This window comes from Eumetopias jubatus, unplaced genomic scaffold (genome assembly GCF_037043125.1).
Source record: "Eumetopias jubatus isolate StellerSeaLion01/CBP00866 unplaced genomic scaffold, mEumJub1_p1.0 scaffold_16, whole genome shotgun sequence".
In the NCBI taxonomy this organism is placed as follows: domain Eukaryota; kingdom Metazoa; phylum Chordata; class Mammalia; order Carnivora; family Otariidae; genus Eumetopias; species Eumetopias jubatus.
Window position 1 is genome coordinate 55,533,958 of NW_028274822.1, and position 20,922 is coordinate 55,554,879.

General features: G+C 41.6%; 1 protein-coding gene across 5 annotated transcripts in view; it reads right to left on the bottom strand.

Annotated features, from left to right (window-relative positions):
* The window catches only part of EPB41L3 (erythrocyte membrane protein band 4.1 like 3), a 148,750-nt gene that overhangs the window by 100,844 nt on the left and 26,984 nt on the right, over positions 1-20,922 (bottom strand). Inside the window, exon 1 of one of the 5 annotated variants that reach the window (XM_088019617.1) lies at positions 18,130-18,150. The exons of the other annotated variants lie outside the window; for them this stretch is intronic. The gene's annotated coding sequence lies outside the window, so the exon portion shown is untranslated. Of the gene's footprint in view, positions 1-18,129; positions 18,151-20,922 lie in introns of those variants that run through there. 5 annotated transcript variants of the gene reach the window in all.

Genomic DNA, 20,922 nt, shown 5'->3' on the forward strand with positions numbered 1-20,922 from the left:
CCTTAGCCAAAGGCATTTCCGTAGTATTCTTGAGGTTTCAAGCAAAAAATTAAATCCAAAATGAACTTTCAGACCACCAATGAAATACAAAAGAGCATAGTGTTCAGCCTTTATGGCAAACTGAATCCTAGACAGTGGGAGGGAATAAGCTAACCATAGGAACTATTCTCTCCACTTTCTGTTAAACATAAATCACTCTTCTGGGGCGCTGGGATCCAGCCCCATGTCAGGCTCTCTGCTCAGCATGGAGTACGCTTCTCCTTCTCCCTCTGTGCTCTCTCTCAAATAAATAAAATAAAAATCTTTAAAAACATAAATCACTTTTTTTTAAAGATTTTATTTTATTTATTTGAGAGAGAGAATGAGATAGAGACAGCATGAGAGGGGGGAGGGTCAGAGGGAGAAGCAGACTCCCCACCGAGCAGGGAGCCCAATGCAAGACTCGATCCTGGGACTCCAGGATCATGACCTGAGCCGAAGGCCGTCGCTTTACCAACTGAGACACCCAGGCGCCCCTATAAATCACTCTTTCTTAGGAAGAACCTGTCATTATGTCCTTAACATGTATATCATAATTCAAACAGCATTTTTGCTTCTCAACTGAACACTCACTCCACAAAGTTTATAAAATACTGCCTTATATGGCTTCCAAAAAGCAAAGTTTATTTTCTAAAATGCATAGGATCTTCATGAGTTTGACAGCTGAAATAATTTCTCATAAACCTTTCATGCTTTCACTTATTGTTTTTTTTTAAATTAACAGGGTATGGTGCTTGAGAAAGTAAGGAAAGCTGGTCACAGGTCACCCACAGGTGTGTGGCACTAAGCTCCTCCCTTACGTTCTCTCACACAAACGCACCTCTGACCACAGAACAGGTGGGCCCAGTGAGGTTAGTGCATACCTTGCCCAAAGTCATATAACAACAAACACAGAGCCAAGCATTAAATCTGAGTTTCTGCGTCTAACGGCAAAAGTTCTTTCTTCCACACAAGTTTATTGGGTACACCAATAAAATCTGCTCTTAACTTCTTATTCCAGAACTGGACAACTTTCAAAGTTATTATTCTTTATGATCATCTATAATTCCATATTGCTGATATGCTATTTCTACTTAAGTCAAACAATAAACTATAAAATTGTATTTTGTTTTAAAGATATTTCCCACTACTTATAATTAAATACATATATGTGTGTGTGTGTATATAACATGTATAATGACAGTACTAGTTTCTTCCTTAATAAGAAGAGGCTTCTAATCTAGTATGAGCCTTCAGGATTCAGTCCCAGGTTGGCATTTTATTCCTGGAAAACCAAAAGTAAATAATCATTGTCACTTCTAGAGAAAATGTGAATGGTACTGACTCTGCTTCTCTAGATTCCTAACTATTTATAACTTCTCACTGATGGTGGTTAAATTTAAGCCTCAAATGGACAAGTCTAAGTTTTAATCAGTTTCAACTTTGCAAGTGTTGTTGGTGGAAGGCCTCAAATTGACAAGAAGCCAGTAATGTACATTTCAAGTGTATAAACGTCCAATGCCACTGTTTAAAATTTTCAAGAATTTCACAGTTCAAATCAAAAGAGAGTAAAGGAGATAGTGTATTTCTTCTGCACTGTTGGCCAATTCTATCTCTGGAAAGAACGTATTAGCAAAGAGAGATCTTTGGCACCTTAATGCAAGAGCATATTTTTCTATTACCCAACATCTGACTCTGCATCTGTGAGAAATGAGGTGTGAACCATATAGACAGTGAATAAATTAAAACAGTCAGATTCCATACAGTCATCCACCAGCAAACAGCTCTCCGACTCCTTCTGAAATGGATCTCTCTCCCACAGAACTCACAGAACCATTTATTTTAAAAAATAAGGGAAAGGTTACAGCAAAAAACTTCCAACCTTTGCACCTTAGTGAGGAGCAAGATAGCCCCTGACATCTGGGGCTACCGGCCAGGAATCCACACTTCAGGTTTCTCTTTACAGGTGTCCATGCCAGAGGGGTGAGGACAGCCAGAGCAAGAAGAATGGCAGTCTCAAAATGACCCAAGAACAAATAACCTGCCCTCCAATTCCCTGTCTGTCCAGAGAAATATTGCACACAAACAGACGGCAAATAGTGAATGAACAGTGTGCATTTCCGAGTTTCACAAATACAAGACAGAACAGCTCGTCTCACTTCTATCTAGGAGCCCTGTAAATTCAGAGGAATGGCAGAACACGGATCTGGCCAGTCCATTTTCTGTAACTGCGTGCAGGACTCAAGGCTTTTCTCCCTGTGGTTCGCTCCTTGCAGTAAGCTTCATGCAGGCACCCGAAACTCGTCACAGAAGGACATGTGGTGAATGTGAAAAAGAAAACAAAGGGGGAAACAGACCTTTCAAAACCCCAGAAAGGTAGACTGCCTGTAGATATTTGTATCTTTACAAACAAACATCTTCAGATGAGCCCTGAAGACTCACACAACAGGAATCACGTATGATCAAATCAATAAAGAAATATGGGGTGGAAAAAAAGGCATTTCTATTGCTAAGAAAAAGAAATCAAATATATGGGAAAATTCTAGGAGCTTTCTATTATTGTTCCCATTTAGTACTTACAAAATCATACAAAGTAACAATTATTGGCATCCTAGTGTATATATGTACACATGTATGAATGGTTGAAAACATCAGCCTCATTGAACATAAATGCGCCAAGTCACAAATCTACAAATGAGGTCTTGGAAAAATCAAACCCAACTGAGTCTGACCCCTAAAGCCCTTGGCTGTTTTGTGGTACCATATCTACTGCACTGAACAGAAATGACCATTAAGTTAATAGCTCTCAGCTTCTCCGCATAGAAGATGTTAAATTTGATCAGTTTCCCTTTTTAAACTTGACATTTTCTAGGACATTTCAGTACTCCAAAACCAAATTAACAGAATTTGTTTTTTTCCCATAGTTAGATAGCACGGCATCTCTGCCACCCCACAATTAATTAACTAAGCATTCAGAGACTCTTATCACAAGTCCTACAGAGACTGGAAATGGAAGCTCCTCTGGCAGTCTGGATCCTCCTATACTTTGGGGTTTTGACAGACTGAATTTTTTCATTCTTCAATACAAATGCGAGGCCAAGTATTTAATTATTCTGTTTTTACTGTAATGCATCGGCTTTTATCCCTAGGCTGGTAACGGATGAAGACTGCAAAGAATGTTCCTAAAAGATCTCACTGGCACACAAATGAGCTGCTTGAGAACAATGCCTCACCACGTTCTTTGAAGGTGCCTTATGCCAGGGCTGTTCACTGGGTGCCTGAAGCACCGATAGGTTCCCCATTTGCTACTCAAATTCTTTGTAATGGAAGCTTTGGGGCCCAGCTCAGCCACCATCTTGCCTCCTGCCTCCGAGGTGACTCAGCAGATAAAAATGCAGCAGCGGTTGGAGCTGCCTTCAGATATTCTGATTACGGGGGTTGAATTTCCCACACAATGTACTAAAAATGACTGAACGGCTACAGGTGTGATGTTCCATTTATACTCTTTTTCTCTAATGGGCAACTAAGCCAATAAACAGCTCTTTCAATTTTTAAATCCACATATTTCCAGTTCAATGGAGATTAGCTTAAAACCCTACAGACAAAAATAAATTTGAAGAACAACTGAAAGGCTGAAATGCAGTTCATCTTAACAAAATGTTTACAGGTTCTTTATGGTCTGAGTTTTTGGGTTTTTTTTTAAAGGCTTAACTACAGCAATATGTGCTTCCCTTCCTATGCTGACAATTTTTTTTTTAATTACTAAACTTCTCACAATGAAATTCATTTTAAATCCTTTAACCTGTCCATTTAAAATGGGAGCAAAATAACTCTGTCTAGGTGAAAGCTTTCTCTGTGAAGAAGCCATACCAATTCCTTTGCTTTCAAACTCTTCGGCTCAGAGAGGTCCTCAAACAGACTGAGACAGGGGCATCTGCTCCCCCAAAGTGGATTTGGACAGAGTCCGGTGGAGAAGGTGAGAACAAGTTGCAAAAGCAAAATTGGGACCGATAAGAGAAGATGATGTTGATCCTGACACGTTTACCAGGGGAACTCCTTCCTGGAGAGGGTCACAAAGATTCAGGGCAGATGGGTTCCCAGACGCTCACTGGTGTTTCTGATCTAGAGGAGGACAGACTAGGACAGACAGAACTATTCCCTGAGAGCAGGGAGGCCATTCTTCCCGATGCAAGGGATGGGTGACTATCAACAGGGGCCAGACAGCTGGAGAGAGGAGCGCTAACTACGAACTCCAGAAAGGCTGCGGATTCAAGGGCCAGACTCACCATGAGAAGACAAAATATAAGTGATGAACCTAAATATTAAGAGTGATCATTTCTGGAGGGTTCTCTCTTTTTTTAGATTTTCTACAAAAGTATGTCTTAGAAGCAAAAGGCAACAAATCAACAAAATAATCTCTTCATAAAGACATATTTATCACTTCTTTAAAATACTCTTTCAGCTGGGTGACTTCCCCATGCTTTGCCTTAAAATTTTTTTACAGAAAAAAAGGATTAATTCTAATATTACACTTCTCAAATGCACCTATTTATACTCCACTAATATAACTTGGTGCCACCACTCAGTGGATAGATCAAACCAGTGAAGGTTTCAGGTTGCAGAGAATGATACTCAGGCCACTTGGATCAGAATCACCTGGGGCTCTGGTAAAACTGCATATTCCCCAGACCTAGCTGCAGGTGTGGAGAACCTCTGGTACAGATGCCTGGGCTCCACCCGCACCGAATCAACCAGAATGCCTGGTGGAAGGTCACAAGCATAGGTAATTGTTAAAAGCTACTCTGGGATTCTAAAATGCAGGCTGGATTGAGAACAGTAAGGGACAGCATTTCTGCACTTTGAATGAGCACCCAGGGGATTCTTCCACTAAAGTCTGCTAACCACTGCTCTATTAGGAAATTAAAAGTCCCAAAGCTATGGATCAACTGCATCTGGAGACAAAAATGACAAGTAGATAACAACAAATCACTGACACTGGTCAAGGCTTATATCAATTTGTGCTTATTTTGGTTACTGCCACCAAATCGAGTCAGCGGTTCTGTTGCTTTTTGCATTTCATACACACACAAACACACACACACACACGCTAGTTTGGGCTTTTGCTGGTTTATGCAAAAAATGTAGGCAGACTATATGTTTTTGCATTTTAAGGTCTTCACTTTAATAATATGTAATACTCATTACCAGCTATATTTCAAAATAGACATATTCTTCTGCCTCAGTCCTGCTCAATCTTCTTCCCAACAGAATATTCAGTAATAACTGGTGGAAGGGGTATTATCCACCTCTATCAGTGATGATTATTACTGAAGTGAGGTTGAGAACATTGTATTTCCTCAAAGTTGAAAAAAAAAAATCTTATTTGCTCTTCTCTCCAAGAAATACCTCTTTTAAAATGAAACTGGTTTCCATTGAGGGGAGGACAGCTGGGGAGGAAGAACAGAAGAGAGGAAGAAAGGAGCGAAAATAAAACCCTGCTAATTATAATTCACAGGACACCTTCAGTTTTTGCCTTAGTAGCAACTCCAATCTGGACACCCAGCTAGCCCTCACCCAACACTTTTAATTCAATTTCACAAAAACTGCTGAGCACTTGCCAGTGAGTCAGGGTCTTGGTCACCCAACAGAAGAGGTAACAGATACACCAAAATCTTCTTTAAAAAAAAAAAAAAAAAAAAAGCCCTCATGGCCAAATCTCTTATTTAACCAACCCTGGATGTCAAACAAACGGTCATATCCTTTTCTGATAACATCTTGACTATATTCTTTTCGTCCTGGCAGCCCTGTTGAGCTGAGTGGGATGGGAGTGGAGCCAGCACTGGGTCCAAGGAGATTTCAAGTGCCTTTCACCAAATTCAGTCTGTGATCTACTATCCCAGCTAAGGACTAGGAACATAGCATTTTTATAGCTTGAGAAACACTGCTTATGAAAAGAGTATAAAATAGTAACAAAATAAAAGCCACAGGTTATAACCTACTTGCTATTGTTTTCTACTGGTGTTTGTCCCTAGTTGGTTCTTACAAGTTTGGAACTGAAAGGCTATTTCTTTCTATGCTATCAAGTATTTTCAATAGCTCCCCATCCCTTTCTTCTCCCTGATGCCACCCTAAGGGCAGCCACATCCTGAGCCTTCCTGACCCTGAAGCTTCTCTTTCATCCTCACAACATGAGCTTCAGCAATCATGACCTACTGAATGATTGTTGTTCTTCAAGAGCTCCAGGCCCTCGAATGTGCTGCCCCTAGAAGCTTCCAATCCACCCACTTTCCCCGAGCACTACTGAACCTTATGCTTTGGCTCTGACCCCACCCCCAACTCGGATGCTGTTTCCCTGTCCCCAGAAACAGTCTCGGCTGGGTGACCACTGTGCTCATGCACATTCCCACCATTATGTGACTCCCCCTGTATTTGTAGCAACATTTGCTTCTGAGAGTCTCTGCTACCAGACACACAAGTCTGAAAGGCAAGGAATGGTTTTTACTCTCATTCTGTACTAGAAGCCGATCCCAAACCAAAGGTGTCTAAGAGTGAACTCCTGAATTTTCTCCCCTGAACCACGTTGTCCCCGACTCTTACTCCACTGGCCAGTCTATCTTTCAAGAGGTCTCAGGCCAAAGAAAATACAATTGCAAAAACTAACAAAGATGTCCACATTAAGGCCTTTCAGTAAATCCTGTGGCTCTACCTCCACGACCATTCCACCCCTCCACCACTATGGCCACGCCTTCACCTACACCACTGGCCCTCTGTCTGGCCACCATCTTTGCTTGCTAGTTACTCCACTGGCCTCCTAACTGCTCTCCCTACCGCTGCGCTTGCCAAGAGCCAGGTTGATCCTTTTGGAATATAAAGCAAATTGTGTCAATTCTCCACTCAAACTCTTCCAATGACTCCCCATTTCATGAACAGTAAATTGCAGTCATTATGTCCCACCTAAAAAATGATCCACAGGTGCTCCCTAATCTTCTACTTCTCTCCTGCTTACCTGCTCTGGCCAGCCTGGCTGACCTCTCCATCATTCCTCTGAAACAGCAGGACACTCCCCTCCAGGGCCTGCTATTCCACCTGGAATGTTCTCCCTTGGCTCACTCCCCCACCTCATTCAAGTCTTTGCTTAAATTTACCTCAGTGAGTCCTTCCCTATTAACCCCCTCCACTACCCTCTCCTCCCTTCCTGCTCTGTTCTTCTCTGTAACATTTATCACTAAACTAATATATGAAATATTTCGCTGATTTACATTGCTCTTTATCTGCTTCCTCCCACTGGAGGCTCCAAGCCCCAGTAACCCCATTGTCTAGAAGAGTGTCCGGCACACAGCAGGTGCTCGATGAATATTTGTTGAATGTATGGACTCAGCTTTGGATTTCTAGGCCCTTGAACACTGTCAGGCACTTAACAGGCACTCATTAGATGATTCTTGCTGAATTAGGACACCCATCTGCTAAATTCCTGAAATGCTATTTGAAATTGTGCTGTCTGTTATAGTCATTCTAGACAAAATGGCACTACAATCAACATGTTTATTGAAATTCTTAGAATCATTTCTCACAGAAAGACAGTGTGACCTAGTGAAAGGAGCTTGGGCGTTGATGTCAGACAGGTGTGAGCTAGAATTCTAGCTCTATGACCTATTAACTGAACAGTGTGACCTTGCCAGTCTCAGGCTTTTCATCTCTAAATGAGCTAACATCTACCTCCAAAGGCTACCTGGAGGGCTGGAGATGGCTTATATAAAACATCCAGCATGTAGCAGGTCCCCAATAAACTACAGCTATTGTTATCACTGTGATTATTATTGTTTCCTTTACTAATTTCTCGGAATGCTCTTGAGAAATTGACCAATGTGGCCTACTCTTTAATAGAACAGGAGACAGGACAAAAGTCTAGAGTCCACTATGGGAGAAAGGCACATCCAGGTCCTTGAGCAGAAAAAGCAAGTCATTGTTAATCTCTACTGCTGACACCTTGGCAATCAGGGCATAAGTGTCTAAGTCTCCTGACACACTCAGTCACAGATGTTTCCTCAACTGGGATATATTTGTTTAGGGTCTCTCTAGAACAGACCTGAGAGCATAGGGTCTCCAGATCTTGGGCCCTAAGAACTACAGCAAAACACCCGCCTCAAGACCACCGCTAAGGACGGCCCTCAAATGCATGGAACCTGCAGGGCAGTTTGGATACTGGAGCTGAATGAAGCCAGACCACAAGCACACCCGAGAAGTGGGGCCAGAATTAAAAGTACTTATACTCTACTATTTTATCCCCTATCTCATGCAGAATACATCTATTCCACATTGATCTAAGAGGAGCACTCTATTAGATGTCAAATCAAAAAGGCAAAAGTGTCTATTACCCAGAAAAGCACTTCAAAGAATGATGACCCATCCATCCCTCTCCTGACCCTGATGTGACTGACAGTGTCTCCCCTGTGATGAGGCTCTGCTATGGCTTGTCCAAGCTTGTCAAATAACAGAGCAACCAAGGGACAGGGAAAACGTCAGTATAAGATCCAAGAGGCCTAAGTTAACCTCTCGAGCTTATATTTAGCATTAACAATTTGGCATGAGACTTGTCTCTTTCAAAAGGGGATTAACAATAAAAGCCAAAAGGACATTATTTGTAAAGATATTATGAGAGACATTAATAAGAGCTATTAATCACTTCTGTCAGTTGGCATCAGTCACTGATCTACAAAGTGCTAAACTTTAGCTGTCACTTACCAGCTCTGTGAACCGAAGTTACTCAAACTCTCTGAAAATAATTTTTATCGATTGCAAAATGCAGTTAAAATACCTCTTACAACAGTTGAGAATTAAGTAAAATAATGCACATAGGGTAGCATTTAATGGAGTACAGCACACATAGGAGGCGTTCAAGAAATGGACCATGATTATTCTTAAACCAGTGGAGCAATTCCTTTCCTTACTATCTCCTGGCTAGAATTTATTCTAATGTTGGTGAGGGGAAAAAATAAGCATTATGATAAAATCCAATGATGATTTGGGCAAAGTTCCTAAAGCTTATCAAATATTATCTCCTCCTTTAGAGCTTTATAGGCCTTAAGGACTGCCAGTGTGAATATAATCATATTTAATAAACCAAATCAAAGGGCAGGTTGAACTCACTCCTTGCCACTGTCAGAAAACTCACAGCAGCATCTACCATGTCCGTGGACTTGCCATTTCCAGTAACGTTCTTACGTGAACTCTGTTGAAAATCAGAGCTTGTGAGATAATTATCTTATTCCAGGGCTCTCTCAAGAGGGAGATAAAGAAAAAGAATTCAGACAAAGGTTACATGGAACAATGATGCCCTTGGTTAGCCAGGAAGATGATGAAAATAAATTTTCTGGGGATCAAGGAACCACAAGTACAAAATCATAATTACTATAGCCTAATCCTTATCTGATCCTATAAATATTTTGTATTCTTCATTTAGCTTCCAAAAGGCATAAAACAATGCATACTCCACTTTCCAAACTATGTTCTTCCCCTGGTGATGGGGAAAAAGACAACAATTAACTACAGTTAAGATTTCTATATTAATATTATACAGTACAGAAGATCTACCTCCCACTGGAATATCTTCTGTTCATTCCAAAACTTTTGCCAAGTATTCATTCCTGTTTCCATTTTTTCTATTTTCTCCACATATTCCCTTATTCCCCATCACCATGTACCTGTTTCTTATGTGTAACAGCATCTAATCAGAATCACAGCTATTTGATCTGTTTATTACTTAAGTCTGATGCCAACACCCAGAGCCCCACAAGGGGCTCGATCTCCCAACCTGAGCTGAAACCAAAGAGTCAGATGCCCAATCGACTGAGCCACCCAAGCACACTGTGTTTAATCGTGAGAACAAAGATGATATTTAGAGACTTCTACTCAAAGCCATCAGCCTTGGAGTGCTGAGCAGTCTCTCCTGTTAGGGTCACAAAGACCAACCTAGAAGAGGTCAGACTTCAGAGTCAATCAGGCAAACACACTTGAAGGTAACAAAAGCAACAGTTTTCATAATCAGACACTGTATAATGCTGGGAAATTCTTCATGAGCACTCAAACTGGTTTTGCATTTGCCTGAGAAGATGCTTTAATACTGAGATGAGAAAATAAACCCAAGGGGACTTAGGAATAACCTCTAAGGAGGCTGGACCTGGTGGCACTGGTGGGCTCAAGTCCTCATCTGGCCCAAACCAGCCGCCTCATGACCTCCCCTGGTGAGCATTCATCTCCTTGAGTTGAGGACAGTCTTAAAGGGCCACCACGCCCATTCCTGGTCACCAGACAGTGGTCGCTGCCTAGGACAACAGCGATCTGAGAGAAGAGAGTTAAATGTGGTAGGAAGAAAGAAATGCTTGGAAATTTAAACCAGAGTGAAGATATTAATCTTCCTATTTCACGGTTTGCTACCTTAGAATCACACTAATCTAAAAGGTTAAATTGAAGGAGATCAAAAAGTCAAGTCTGCAGGCCTCTAACCAGATGTGCTTAAACCAAAGGTACCAGCTCACAAAAAGAAACTGGAATCCTCCTCAAATTGTTCTGCTTTGCCTTTTTTTCCAAAGCACTGTAAGTAAATTTCTCTTATAGGATTTTTGTTGTTTGCCATTATTCTGCTTTGTTTTGGTATGTAAGAGAATTATTCTGATTTTTCTCTTGCCATCTATCAATGGGCCCCATAGCATGCAGTCCAAGGGGTTGTGGTCTGATACACTGTGCCTAGTCATGGTGATAAGAGCTCCCAGAGGTGCCAATTCCTTCCTTAAGGACCCAGGTGGAACATCATCCCTTACATAAAGCCAAGACCAATTTTCAGGCAGTTGGGGAGCCCCAACTGAGCATCTGTGCTCAGGAGCAGTGCTTACATTCTTAGACATGAGCCACACTGCCCTGCTGTTACCCATCCAAACTGACCATAGATTCTTCTTCAGCAGGGAGCAAGCAGTTCCTTAGCTTTTTATTCTAGTGCCTAGCACATGGATCACATATTTGTTCAACAAATGTATACAGAATAAATTTATCTAGTAGTTATATTTTAAAGTTATATTTTATTTATTTTTTTAAGATTTTATTTATTTATTTGACAGACAGAAAGAGACAGCGAGAGAGGAAACACAAGCAGGGGCAGTGGGAGAGGGAGAAGCAGGCTTCCTGTGGAGCAGGGAGCCCGATGTGGGGCTCGATCCCAGGACCCTGGGATCATGACCTGAGCCAAAGGCAGACGCTTAATGACTGAGCTACCCAGGCACCCCTTTAAAGTTATATTTTAATGTTATGCCCCATTACTCTCAAATTTTATCTGATAAAGATTATTAAATTTATAACAGTAGTTTTTACTTAAATGCTAGTTCCATTTGCCCATTCATTTAGGAGAGGAATAAATGAGGAATAAAAAATTCATCGGAGGCATCAATTTCCTCAAAAAGAGTGTTTAAAGTAACCACACTTGTATGTTGTCCCTTCATTCAAGTAAAACCATTTCAGAAGTTTTGGGATACGAGTTACATAATGAAAGTACAAAGAATGGAATAATCTAGGTTGATCAAAGACTTTCATTCCCAATAAACCCAAAGACAGGCAGTATCATCCATGTGCCTCTCACTTCTTGCCTGCTGTGAGCCTTTTGTTAAGTTTGATATACTTTAGGACTTCCAATACAAGGGAAGGAAAAACAGAAAGCATGTGAAATTCAAGTGAATTAATCTGACTTCCTTCCAATATCTCCTTAGAAAAACAGAGTTGAAAAAAAATACTAAGAGATGGTTAAAGGATCTGAATCTCACTCTTTTAATAGCTGTGGCTTTTTGTCTATATACCCAGCATTCACTTATTTGCAAAGGTAATCAAAGGCTCCAATTTTGGGTTCTCCCATCTTTGAAGAGAGGAGACTTGGCTTTGGCCCAGATTAATATTTTTTTTTCCAATAGGGATTCAAACAAGATAATTTTTGGTCAAATATGTAATCTCTAGTTCATGATACTAAACTGAAGCTTTTTGGGGTTTCTTGAACATTTAATGTTCAAAGGGGTGATTCACAGTGCTTACTTTCCAAGGGTCTTCAACATCCCAACCTTCCAGACATACACAGAACACCTCCTGGGTAGAAATGTACACCAGGGACAGGGCTGAAAAATCATAGAGGGCCACCTTGCTAGAGATTAAGAATGTATAAGCAATAACCTGTATCCTAAATCATTCCAAAAGGTTTTCTGAACAAAGCAATATTTGAGGATAGATTTCAATAAGACAAAGAGATGAGGTAGAGTTAGAACAAACTTTCTGGTCAAATTCAGCAACACAAGAAAATAGGTACAGATTTGGAAGAAGAATCATAGGACCATTAGTGTGGATTCTATTGCCTTGCCGGTTGCTCCTTCAACTAACACAGCACAATACGTTAATGCTAGGGATGTAATGACACACACAAAAAGTCATGGATATAAATTCCCACCCTCAAAGATGTCATGGTCTAGAGAGACCACAGACAAGCAACTAGTTCTGAAACAGAGCTGAGAAATGCCAGGAGGTGTGAAGTCCTAGATGCTAGGAGACGTAGAGACAGGGCACTCAGCTTTGACTGGGCAGACCAGGAATTCCTTTCAAGAGAAAGAAACATCTGAGGCCCAAAGAAAATAGCAAGGCGGAGAGAAGAGTGTCTGGGTTTGGGTAGGGGCTTGGGGACAGTAAGACAGAGGAGGCTAATAGGGCAAGTAGGGATCCAGTCACAAAGGGAACTTAATACATATCAGGAGCATCTGAGGACAATTAGTGGTTTTAAGACTTGGAGTAGTAAGGTATTTTAGACACATCACAGTGGCTAGAGAGGAGACAGCGAGTTAGGGAGTAGACCCGGGGTTGAAAGACAGGGAGAATGGGGAGCTGGAGCTCTTCCCCATTATGTCCATTGGTTATAACTTCCACCATAAACCACCTCTCCCTATGCCAAAAAATAAGTCAAAAATGGCCAGCTACGCAAGTGCAGGTGCCAGACAGATCTTCTAGTTCCCCATTCCCAAACAGCCCACTGGGCAAAGCCCCACCTAAATAAGAATGCTGGAGCCACCAGCAAAAGGACAAGAGTGTGCTCTCCAGAGAGGGGATCTGCTGAAGGCAGTGGGTCGAGGGCAAGGGCACTGACCAGGGTGCCTGGGCATTAGTGGATGGTGTAGGAAGTTCTCCTGGTCGGGAAACATGTCTATTGACTGAGGTAGTTAACAGTGGTCTCTCCCAGGTATTTCTGGTTCTCCTTGTCCTCACATAGTAGGTTCACATGTCCTTGTTAGTCTGGGTCCCTCGGTTAGTACCATGAGTAAAGACCCCTTGCCAAACCACAGATCACATATGGTTCAAGCAAGAAGTGAAGCTTTGCTGTTTTAAGCCACAGAGATTTGGGGTTTATAGCAGCATAACTTCATCTATCCTAATTGAGCTGGAGAAGGCCACATGGCTAGTGTAATGGGAGAAGAGAAAGCCTGGTGTGTTTGTGCTGTGTTTGAAGGACGTAGAAAAAAATTTAAGGGTAGGATGACCAGATTAAACTGAAGGTGGCAACCTAGAAAATGGACAGACTTTTCTCTCACTTAAATATTTATGGAGTATCTCTTCTGCGACTATGTCAGGAAACTGCTCACACCATTCACTGGTCTCGCTCTATTGGAGACACAGTACAAGAGCGGGTAAGAGCATAAACCCCACGTAGGGGTCAGAGCTTAGGTTCAACTGGCCATGATTAATCAGCTGTGTAACTCTGGGTAAGTTACTTAACCTGAGTCTTCTCACCAGGTTATCAAGATTAAATAAAATAATCCATAAAATTTATAGCCTGGCACATATAAATACATATTAAGTACTCAAACATTAGCCATTATTCACATATATTCAGATTCCTAGACCCTATGTGTACAGGATATATCAAGTTACAGTCATAACAGCTTATCCAAATTAGAAAATCATGACAATTTTCATGTATTCCCTAACAGAAATCTGATGATAAAAACGGTATAGTAAAACTAAAGTTGCATTTTAAACTTGACTTCAATAAGAGATAATAATGACTTTGGTTAATACAGAGGCAAAAGCATAATTATAAGGTTCCAAAAGTAGAAGAAAATGAGCATTTTCCTCAGTATGTCTTATGTATTAAATGACAACTCTCAGCAGTAACATAGCTGACACCAACCCTTATGCAATGATTATTTCAGTATGGAGCACCACTTCTTCCTTCCGGCCCCAACCTAGCTGAAACAGAATGCCAGAACAGCTGTTAATATCGTATACTCCTCACCACTGATTATGGTGTGAGGTCCATTTTTCCTTTACAGGATAAGGCAACAACAAAAAAGTTGATATACATTTTTATATCCGATGCCAATCATGAATGGCATACATGTTTTTGCTTTCTTTAGAAGAGTAATTTGAAAATACAACCAAAATAAGATACCACGTTATGTGAGTGGTGAAAATCTAGGTTACAGGATTACTCTTGAAATAGATTTTTTCCCTCCATTTATACATAAGAATTTAGTCCATCTGTAAATACTTATTATTTTTTATTTCAAAAGTTGTTTCTGCCTCTTTCAAAGACAAGCACACAGACCTAGCTTTATTTGCATTGAATACTATTAATGTATGTAGAAATATCAAGAAATGTCAAAATATTAATGAAAGTTAAAAGGAAACAATATATTTTCAAATGAACTTCTTATAAAAAATGCTGTCTGAGAAGTATATTCAGAGGAATCATTGGCACTTTCTTGGTATTACTTTGGTCCTTGAGGGTTGTTTTTTTAAAAAACAGACGGGATATTTCTCATGCCATATGTTTCTGACAAGAAGGTGGGATTTCCTCGGTCCTAGAATCCATTAGTCCAGACAGGGCACAGCTGCACCCAGAATATTCTGACAGTCCGAATTACAGGTATATAACACTTAATTTCTGTGCTATCTTTAAGTCAACATGCACTGAATGGTCAGATTTTTCAAACACACAATTGTGATCTACAAAAGGAATGGATGTGTTCTCTTCCTCATGGGGCTTTTTAAGCCAACACTATTACACTGAATGGCCATCAATTTATTATCACTAAGTAATTTATTATCACTAACACTTTTCACAAGTATCTAAAACCAACATATGCTGGACGGGGCACTTTATTTTTATTCTGTGTGCACTTCGGCTCCCTGGTGCCCAAGGCAAACCGTGCCATTTACACACAGTCCTCCTGCTAACATTTGATGTAATTCCTAAGGGGTCCCAGCCTATAATTAGACCTCCAGCTGCCACACTGTGCACTGCTGGGTGGAACCGCTGGTGGAACAGCAGAGGTTTTGCTTTACGGCACTCCCTGAAAAGTCCTCTTCCTGATGGTACCACCGGAATAGCACTGTTCGGAGAACAAACAGAGGAGTTCTTCAACCATTTGCTGTGAGTAGGTCTGTTTTACACATGAGGTTTGTTTCAGAATGAACTCTTAAGCCAACCACATGAGTAGGAAATTGAGACTAAGCATAAAACAATGGGGAAGTTCAAAATGATACTAGAAACTTCCTAATTCAAAGCTGCAGAGAACATCAGTATTGAACCAGTTACAACCGTTCTCCTAGACTTTTACGTAATTCTCCTTTCCAGGCACCATCAGCAGGATGAACTCAATTGACACAGCAATGAGGAACTAGGAGCAGGCAACGAATGTCACTGTTTCAAAATCCTCAAGGCCAAGAGGAGTCCCCAGAAAAATAGTGCAAGTCAAAGACAGCAGCAAGTGAAAAAGTAAAAGAGGAAGCAAGCTTTAAACTGGAGTCTTTATTTTTTTTTAAGATTTTATTTATTTGAGAGAGAGAGAATCTGAAGCAGACCCCAATGAGCATGGAGCCCAAGGCAGGGCTCGATCCCACGACCCTGAGATCATGACCTGAGCCGAAACCAAGAGTTGGAAGCTTAACTGACTGAGCCATCCAGGCACCCCTAAATTGGAGTAAGTCTTTAAAACAAAAAGTCTGATTTTTAAGAAAATGAAAACGTTTTCAAAATACAGAGCAATGTCCACCACCCCTCTGATTGTGGTCCCGGTATTCACAGGAAACAAATGTACAGAGGCAGGTTTTCTCCCCAGGGAAGGACGTGTTACAATTGCAGTGGGAGATCAGACTCAACCTCAGGAAATCATTTCTCTGACTCGAAAAGTGACTATTATAAGAAACCAGACCTCAAGTGCCCATAAAAAGTCAGAATACCCCACGAGCTAATAACTGGTACAGGCACCTCAGGGCAGTAAGATGGTTTTTACTAATAAATGTTCCAGGAACTACAGATGCCTTTGGTCTGTGGATCACGCTCGGAGCCCCAGCCCGAGGCGGACGTTCGCACAATCTATGGATGCACTCCTCCTGGGCAACAGATGCCTGGCCACATCTGGGAACATGTTCTTCTACTTGAAAGAACATGGTAACAACGAAGACCAAGGGCTCATCTATTTTGTGGGTTTTGAGATGCCAAAATTAAGACAAAATTAAGAGGATACTTTAAGGAAATATTTAAGGAATGGATGTGAAGATCAGCTCTCCCAACCGAGGGCTCCCCACCACCTCAGTTATATGAAGCTGCTTTTTCCTCTTATTCATTCTGTTGACCAGTGAGAGAATTTCTCAAGCCAGAAATCACATGGTCAGTAGGGGACTAGCATGTCTCATGCTTAGTTCCTGACATTATCAGTTGGTTCCCACATGAATTTTTCATTAAACTGGTTTATTTCTTCCAGTACCAAAAAAGGGCTCTAAAACCATCTCTGACAGAGGGGTGCTTGGGTGGATCAGTTGGTTAAGTGTCCACCTTTTGATATCTCAGGTCATGATCCTAGGGTCATGAGATCGAGCCCTGAATAAGGCTCAGCGCAAAGTCGGCTTGAGATGCTCTCTCTGCCCCTTTCCCCCACGCTCTCTTAAAAAAAAAAAAAAAAAAAAAGCAAAACCATCTCTGATAGAAATGTCACTGTTTCTTGCACTCCCAGGACTCCTTAAACCAAAAATGCTCAACACTGTGAACTTCCAGCATTTCCATTCTACTGCACGTGGCTAGATTATCGTCCTGGGTGTCAGTACACATTCGAGGAATATAAACTCATTTTAAGATTAGCCTAAGCAAAACAATTAGTGAGACAACTTTGATTTTTTTTAAGTCAGCAGTTGACATATATATATATTTACTACATATTTCTATTAGCAAGCATAAACAAGAGTTGTTATTACACAAAATCTAACTACAGCATAGGAAGTTCCCAATTGCCAATTAATTATTTCCAAAATGCTGCTTGTAAAATGGTTGTCAAGAGTCCCAAATCCTGTTTTTCACAGAAATAGTGTCATAAATTATAGTTAGGCTTCAAGGAGGACTTAAGCCAGACACATGTGAACAACACTGTAGTAGAATCCCTAAGAACCATGGGACTCCTTAAACCCAGCCAGGATCAGTTGTGGGGAGGAGGGATGGGTATCGCTCAAAGACAAGCAGTATCATTTTGTCTGTGTGGTTCAGGGCGCTGTCACCAAACATTTCAAGCCATCCTTGGCACAATTAAGCACTCATATCTGTGAGGGAGTGAGCGGAGGGGGAGGATGCACTGGCTGTAGGCTGAGGGTCTGACAGGGTGACAGTCTGTCATGATCCCACAGTAAGAATTACTCAGAGTGCCAAGGAAAGGAAAAAGAAGGGGCAGGAAGTGGTTGCTCTCAACTGAAATGTCCTTATATTGGAAACAGCTTCTACACACTTAAAAATTAACTATGATTTCTAAACTGCGAAAGCCTCCCTCTCACCTTACTGGAGCCCCACTGCGCCTCTACAGAGGACACATGGTCAAGGTTTTTGAGCATCCCCCCCCACCCCCGCCACCGAAATGTTCTGGGCCTAGTGAAGCACACCTATGTATACAAACCCCCCTGTTTTAAACAAAAGGGAAGCATCTTATACACATGGTTTCACACCCTGCCTTTTCCATCGGCAACACAGGGCACAGGCACCACCCCCTCCCCCTTCAAATGCTTTCCCCTTTAGGATTCCTGACCCTGGGCGCCTGGTTTCCCCCGCCTCACCGACTGCTCTTGGGTCTGCAGACGCGGATGTACGAGAGCGCTCAGTCCTTAGAGCTCTGCTCTCCTCTCAGTACACTCAGTCTTGAAGAGCTTACCCAGCCTTGCGGCTCTAGATAGCCTTCCCTCCTCCTCCCGCCAGTCTCTTCTTTACACTTCTGCTAGAGTTCATCTTATGAAATAAAAGGTCAGGTCAGGGGACTGCTCTGTGCCATGCAAGTTCCCATGTCTTCTCTGACCTCCCTTATTACTCTCCCTCCCTCCGCTCCAGCCACATTTGCACCCTTGTAGCAACTAAAGCTGCCAGACCCATCTCCACCTCACACTCTAGACTGCAGTGCTCTTCCTGCCCACACCCATGGCCTCCCTTGCGCCCCCTTCAGGGCTCTGCTCAAACGCAGCTCCCTCCCTCAAGCTGGCCTTCACTGCACTCTCCAAAATTTCAACCCGTCCTTCCTATTTCTCTTCCCTGCTTTCTTTGCTCCATAACACTTAGCGGGCCGTGACCGGATTCTATATTAGTTTATTGTTAAAAGTTTCTCACTTCTAGAGTATAACCTCCAGGACAGCAAGGATTTTTACTGGCTTGTTCACTGCTCAATCTTTAGTTCCCAGAATAATGCCTGGCACTCAGCGGCAGGCACTCAGTAAATATTTGTTGAATGAGCTAATGAATGAGCAGCATATTTTGAATTCTATTTAATAGTTCCCTTATTAGATGGCTAAAATGATCTCCTTATATTTAACACGGACCAGTTGCCACCGTAGGGATGTAAACACTTACGCAACAGGCTGGACATGTAGGGCTTCCCCGTGCTTTCTCTAAGGACTCAGGACAGCAACAAACATCCGTCTACATGGACTCATATTTGAAGATGAAAAGGAGGATTAAAAGGGAAAGATTTGAGCTTTATCTTTTGGTACGAGGATCTCAGAAGTTAAAAAGAATAAGCAGAAGCTCATGAAAAAGTGTCTGAACCCGTTTATTTGGCAAATTAGCCAGCAATCTGTTTGCTCAGCAAAGACGTCGGCTCAGATGTGTGTCAAGAGACATCCCACAGTGAATTATTACAATAAAATTATAGGGTTGATAAGAGAGAAAAATTGCAGGGAAAACAACTCACGCTAAGCTTTGAGGAGAGGAAAACATGACTGAAACAACAACAAATCCTCAACAGTTGTTTTTCACGGAAAGCACACATCCCGTTCCCAGCAAAGGCCGTCCACGTGGCACAGAGCTGTGCGCGGCCCTACCTGTCAGCATGGACAGAAGCAGAAATGAGCTAGGACAGTCGGAGATGGTACAACAGCTCAGCACCACTGCCAGTAAAGGGAGGGGAGATCGATTATGATGAAACTCTTTCATTTTTCCACCCATCCTACATCCCAGTTACTTCTGATGTGTCCATCTTGGTTCTTGTTTTTCTCCTTTTCAAAAATTCTCAGGGAAATAGTCATTTAGCTATCGCCTGTACCCAAGAATTGCTGTACCTCAACAAATCAAGTGGCATGTAGGTTTTAAGAGCAAAGGTTGGTTCCTATGGAACTGGCGAACGCCTTTCCCAAAAGTGGCCCCCAGCCCTGGAATCGCGAAGGGGGCTCTGCAGAGCAATGCTGAGGACACCTCTGCAGTGTCCCTTCACTGAGCTACTGCAGAACCTCTACCAGAGGTGACAGTAGGATCATCTTCCTTTCAACTGCAAGGTCCCTCCAACACACCGACAGGCTTTGTTTTTCCATAGAAAGGCTTTACCTTCCCTCTCCCTGCCTTTGAGGTACACTTAGCTGAGTAATTATGGTAACTTATCCTCCAGGAGTTGGCTATTCCACAACTTTACACTGGTTTGTTTTCATGGAAATCACTAGAATGACGTATATCTTTATCTATAGCACTATACAAATGCTTGTCAGGACAACCAAAAACCAAAATATCTGTGTGGATCAAAGTAGCAAATGCTGCTCAGCAGTGAGATTGTTCTGTCCTCTGAGGCAAGTCAAAGATCTTGTCTATGATACATGGCTGCATCTCTGCCTTCATTGCCGGGCTCCATGACACAGTGACTAATAGCAACACACAGTAATTGACAACATTTCAAAGGTGTCAAACCAGATGTGCCCCCAAAAGAAATATGCCTCAAATCATGGATAAAATAATCAAGGCCAAATAAACTAGGTCAGTAGATTTATTTCTGAGTTGTGTAAGTTGGACATGTTTCTGAGTCATAAAGTATTAATCTAGGAGAGACAATTAAACTGCCTGCCTTGTATTAGAAGGGAAGGGAGCCAGGTCAGAGTGGTTAAGCACCTCCTCAGTAGTTAAAATGTTCTGGTTAGAAAAGGCCAAAGTATAATTATCTTCTGCAAGAATACTATTTTGTTGCTAAGGTTGCTGCCAATCAAATAAGAAATTAAAGATAAATTATAAACTTGTCCTCCACTTAAAATACTTTCCAAGAATTTAAATGCAATGTTTCCATGGTTAAAATCCTACTTTAAAAAAATATCTAAAACTAGCATGTGAAATCTGATTAATAGTAAAATAGGTATAACACTTTAAACTAGTTTCTCTCCACCTATGTTACACAGCATAATACTCTTATTGACATACTTTATTTAGGGGAACAAAATTAGAAAATGCAACACTAATTAACTTCTGTTTTATTTCTCCTCCAGGTAACATGACCCATGCAACCCTCCCCACCCTCCCAGGTTCAAAGAGCATAAAGCTCACACTTGCACTAAGAACATAAGGACTGGGCATAATACCTACCTAACAAAGATGTTGCAGGCTTAGAA